Raw genomic sequence first — 5,849 nt, forward strand, 5'->3', positions numbered from 1 at the left:
TAACCCCTAGGTCCTTTTCTGCAGAACTGCTTCCTAGCCATTCGGTCCCTAGTCTGTAACAGTGAATGGGATTCTTCCGTCCTAAGTGCAGGACTCTGCACTTGTCCTTGTTGAACCTCATCAGGTTTCTTTTGGCTCAATCCTCTAATTTGTCTAGGTCCCTCTGTATCCTATCCCTACCTTCCAGCATATCTACCACTCCTCCCAGTTTAGTGTCATCTGCAAACTTGCTGAGAGTGCAGTCCACACCATCCTCCAGATCATTAATAAAGATATTAAATAAAACCGGCCCCAGGACCGACCCTTGGGGCACTCCGCTTGAAACCGGCTGCCAACTAGACATCGAGCCATTGATCACTACCCGTTGAGCCCGACAATCTAGCCAGCTTTCTATCCACCTTACAGTCCATTCATCCAATCCATACGTCTTTAACTTGCTGGCAAGAATACTGTGGGAGACCGTATCAAAAGCTTTGCTAAAGTCAAGGAATAACACGTCCACTGCTTTCCCCTCATCCACAGACCCAGTTATCTCCTCATAGAAGGTAATTAGGTTAGTCAGGCACGACTTGCCCTTGGTGAATTCATGCTGACTGTTCCTGATCACTTTCCTCTCCTCTAAGTGCTTCAGAATTGATTCCTTGAGGACCTGCTCCATGATTTTTCCAGGGACTGAGGTGAGGCTGACTGGCCTGTAGTTCCCCGGATCCTCCTCCTTCCCTTTTTTAAAGATGGGCACTACATTAGCCTTTTTCCAGTCATCCGGGACCTCCCCCGATCACCAGGAGTTTTCAAAGATAATGGCCAACGGCTCCGCAATCACACCCACCAACTCCTTTAGCACCCAGCGTGGGCAAGCGAGCCAGGGAGCGGCACTGGGGCCTGGGGCGACTGCTGGCTGCTCCCAGCTGCAACGGGCAGCGCCTGAGGGGCGGGAGCCAACCGTGCCCAGGGCTGAGGCCTGGACTGAGCCACGCGTGGGGGGTCCTGGGCGACCTCTGAACTCTTACTGCAGGAATAGTAGCCACGGGTCACACATGAACACGTACACATGCATGGACGTACACGTACACATGCATGCACATGTACACATGCATGGACTTGCACACGCATGCACACATACATGCATGGACTCGAACATGTACACACGCATGGACGCATGCACACAGGGTACAGACACACTCACCCCACCATTCTGTCTAGGGTCCTCGCTGGTTTCTCCTCTGCCGTTCCTGGCTCTCCCGCTGTGGCCGGGCAGAGGTTGTTGGTTTTCACGCAGATCCCCTGGCTGGGCTGCTTGCAGCTCTGAGCAGCCGGGGGGGCTGCCTGGGGAGGGGGCTCCTGGCTGGGTCACCTGCCAGCCAGCGGCCCCCGGGTGCAGGGAGTGGCTGAGCCACCTGGGGGCCCCTGGCTCCATTTCCATTTCTGCACCCCTCGTTTACCAGACAGTTAATTATACAGCAAATGAGCCTGGTCGTGGGCTGGGCTAGAAGCAGCTCGGGGCAGCCCTGGGACGAGCCGCCGGCTGCAGGAATATCCTGAACCCTGGAACTCGTAGAGAATCTGCCCACCCCACACGCAACCCCCACTGCCCCCCGTCCCCCGCAGTCCTGGCTCCAGCACCACCCTAGCCACTGCAACACTCCCCTCCCTGAGCCAGGGACAGAACCCAGGAGTCCTGGCTCCCAGCCGCCCTCCCCAGCTCTAACCACTCGACCCCACTCCCCTCCCCGAGTCAGGGAGAGAACCCAGGAGTCCTGGCTCCCAGCCGCCCTCCCCAGCTCTAACCACTCGACCCCACTCCCCTCCCCGAGCCAGGGAGAGAACCCAGGAGTCCTGGCTCCCAGGCTCCCTCCCCGGCTCTAAGCACTAGACCCAGCGACAGCAGATGGGCAAGGGTAGAACAGTAAAAGGGACCAAAAACTAGTTTCCTCTGCAGCTCTGAGCTTCAGGGGGGGACGACTTACACCCCCCAGCACGAAGGAAGGGGCTTGCTGGGTGCCTTGGCCCAGGGATCGAGGGCTCCACACAAGAGCCGTGGGGCTTTGCCAGGTTAGCCCTGACTCGCACACGGAGCCGGCTAATGACAGATGCTCCTGTTGCCTTTTGGAATAGGGGGTGGGGGAGGTGGGCGGGGTTTGTGGGAGGGGGATGTGATGGGGGGGATTTTCTTGTTTTTTTCCCTTGTTTTTCCAATGGTTTGCATGCCGAGGGGGTGGGACTCAGTGTCCCTGGGTGTTACAGGTTTAACGAGGTGAGAGGAGAGGGAGTTCATTGGGATACAGGACCGGAGAGGGAACTTGGGACCCCAGGGGATGGCCGGGAGGATGGAGACCCCAGCGACTGGGGACCTGACGACCCAGAGACCCAGTTCAGGAGTTGCAGCTGGTTCTGGCCAGGGGGAGGACAATGGGCTGCAGAGTGAGGACCCAGTGACCTAACCAGCCGGTTCCAGCCAGAGGACAGAAGTGAGGAGAGGAGGCCCTGGTTTAGGACCCTGTTTCCCTGAAGAGAAGACAATGGACAGAGGCGGGGCCTGGGGCCGGGGATCTCAGATGCCCAGCTGGGAAGCAAGGGGGGCTCGGGGCTGGAGAGGGGAGCAGGCAGAGCCCACCTGGATGCAGAGGGACTGGGATGTGCTGGGCTGAGGGCGGCCAGGCCTGAGGCCGGAGAGTTTCCTGTGCTGGGTTCAGACGCTCAATAAACCCTCCTGTGTTACGCTGGCTGAGAGTCGCTCTGGGCTAGAGAACAGGCAGGGGGTGGGGGGCATTATTCCCTTCGGGGGGTAGAGGCCCTGGGGGCCCAGAGCAAGGGGACTCCCTGAGGGGGCCCATGGCAGAGACAGACGTGCTAAGGCTCAGAGAGGTGCGACTCCAGGAGGTGGAGGGACCTGACCCCGTGAGAGAGGGGTCCCCCGAGAAGGGCTGTCTCACTGAAGGGGGTTCCCCCCACGGACCACATGGGGCCAGGAGTGGGCAGGACCTGGGAGTCCGTGACAGGGCTCGAGTCGGTTCTGTGCTGGAGTGATGGGAAGGAACCACTAGATCTTGACCCCGGCCCTGGGTGCTGCCGTCTCCGCCTGGCACAAGGGTTACACGGGCGATTTCCTGGGGCGTTGGAGTCACCAGGGACCAGCTGCCCGCACCTGGCAGGGTCTCTGCCCCTCTGCCCTGCTAGACCCAGCTCCGCGGTCTGTTGTTCAACTCGCCCCACAGTCGCCAGCCTGCCATGGGGCAGAACTGCTGCCTGTGGGGCTGGGATGGAGGAGTAAGGCCCCACGCTGCAGCCTCCAGCTTCTCGCAGCAAATTCAAACCCGCGGGGGCTCAGCTGCAGGGGGGCGGCCGGGGACAGAGCCGCAGCAGGTGTGAACAGCCCCACAGCTCGGCATGGCCCTTGCTGCTGCGCCGGAAAAATGTACCCCTCAGAGCGTGACCCTTCGGACCAGGGGCCGTCCCCCCCACACTGCCCCACAGATGCAGTCCGGCTCCCCCCATGCTGCCCCACGGACGTGGCCCCCCCCACCACTGCCCCACAGACGCAGGCCGTTCCCCCACCGCTGCCCATGGACTCAGGCCAGCTCTCCCCACCACTGCCCCATGGATGCAGGCCGTGTCTCCCACTAGCGCTGCCCCACGGATGTGGATCATTCACTGAGCCTCCAGGGAGACCTCCTGCCCTATGGAGCTCCTGTCCACACAGATCTTGGCCTGGGACACCCCCCCGCCACCTGGTCACTCCGGGAGCAGCGACTGATGGCATCGCTCCCCCCCACAGCCCCTCGGCACGGGCGTGGAGGTGGGGCAGGCTGGCACTGAGCCGCGGGAGGGTGACGCGCTATCGGCATGTCGGGCAATTAGCGTTAATTACAGCGTGTCGCTTCGCTCCGCACGAGTCCCCTCTGCCTGTCAAACGCTGCCTGACCCCAGCGTGGGGGGGGGGGGGCCCGGGGGGGGGGGGGGACCAGACAGCACCAGGCCCTTCCGGGAGGGGGGGCCTCAGGTTCATGGCTCACAGGCTCCAGTGTCTCCGTCCAGCCCCCCATGGAGCCACCCGAGCCCAGAGGCTGCTGGGAAAGTTTTGCCCCATCCCTGGGCCCGGCCCATCCCTGCACCAGGGCGAATCCGGGCGTCAGCTGCCAGCAGTGAACCACTTCTGTTAGAGTGCCAGGGCTGCGGGTCGGGAGTGAGGGGCACCGGCAGGGCTGGGGGGGCAGAGCTGGGCTAGCAGGGGCTGCGGGTCGGGAGTGAGGGGCACCGGCAGGGCTGGGGGGCNGGCTGGGCTAGCAGGGGCTGCGGGTCGGGAGTGAGGGGCACCGGCAGGGCTGGGGGGCAGGGCTGGGCTAGCAGGGGCTGCGGGTCGGGAGTGAGGGGCACTGGTAGAGCTGGGGGGGACCAGGGCCAGGGTAGCAGGGGGCTGCGTGTCGGGAGTGAGGGGCACCGGCAGGGCTGGGGGGGACCAGGGCCAGGGTAGCAGGGGGCTATGGGTTGGGAGGGGCACCGGCAGAGACAGCCACAGGCCTCTCTGTTCAGCAGGCCAGCAACGGTTGCCATAGCGACAAGAGCTGCTGGTCCCCGTTGCCATGGGCGATGAGAGGAGCTCCCTGCATCCCAGGGCAGCAGGGCCCAGCGGGGGGAGGGGGAGGTCACCCCCCCACATGCAGAGGAAGTCAGGAAGGGGGGCTGGCAGCCAGCGCGTGCGGGGGGGCTGGTGTCCATTGCCCCCCCCCCCCAGTATCAGGCCAGGCAGCTCCCACCTGTGTGAACACCCCCATTGCCCCAGAGGCCTCCACCCATCATGGAGAAACCCCTCCAGCCTCCCCCCATTCACAAGCACAAGGCACTGGGTGAGTTCCGGGGAGACGTGGGGGGGCAGGAGGTTCAGGGGCTCAGAAGTGTGGGGCAGCGGTGGGGGGTTCCTGGGGCTCAGAGGTGTGGTGCAAACCTGGGGCACAGGGGCTCAGAAGTGTGGGGCAGGCCTGGGGCAGCGGTAGGGGGTTCCGGGGGCTCCGAGGTGTGGGGCAGGCCTGGGGCACAGGGGCTCCGAGGTGTGGGGCAGGCCTGGGGCGCAGGGGCAGAGAGAGAGGCGCTGCGGTTTCATACAGGTTGGTTTATCGTACAGTATCTGCGCTGGCACTGCATGGCTGAGATGCAGCGACGTGGCCAAGAACAGACGTGGGGGCCCAGCGAGGGGGGGTGCGAGGTCTGGGTCTTTCACCCCCCCAGTGCTGCCCTCGGGCTCTACCCCGAGGGGTCTTGTGCAGGGGGTGCCGGATCCTTGCCCCCATTACGCACCCCGCTGCCCAGCCATGGCTCCGGGGGCTCCAGCTTCACCCTCGTGCCGAGGGGCCGGGGGGGTCAAGGGGGGCGTCCGGAGCCCCACCCTGAGCTACAGGCATCTCCACGGGGGCGTCAGCTCTCGGCCCCTCCCAGCCCCGGACGGACGGACGCTCCTGGGCTGCCCAGGCCTCTCCCTGCTGGGGGGCCCCTGCGCTGGTCTGTTCAGTGGGACAGGGCCTGGATCCCCCAATCGGGCCCCTCGCCTGGGCGTCGTGGAGTCCCTGGGGGGCTGCTTTGCCCCCAGGGCCCGTCCCGCCCGGCTGGGCATTGTGTGTGGGGGGGCTGCTCGGCCTAGAGACGTGTCCAGTGCGTTGCTAACAGAGGCTCCGGGGGGGTATCATAGCACCATGGGGGGTCAGTCCGTGCCCTGCTCCCCCTTCAGGCCACAGAGAGGTGCCCGCCCACCTGCTCCACAGCACCGGCCCTAATAGGGCTGGATGTCCCGCAGGGTCCCTGGGCTCGGGCTGGGGGCTGGTGGGGCCAGCGGCAGGGTCCTGAGTGCGCCCTGGAGA

The sequence above is a fragment of the Trachemys scripta genome, chromosome 16 (genome assembly GCF_013100865.1).
Source record: "Trachemys scripta elegans isolate TJP31775 chromosome 16, CAS_Tse_1.0, whole genome shotgun sequence".
Taxonomy (NCBI): domain Eukaryota; kingdom Metazoa; phylum Chordata; order Testudines; family Emydidae; genus Trachemys; species Trachemys scripta.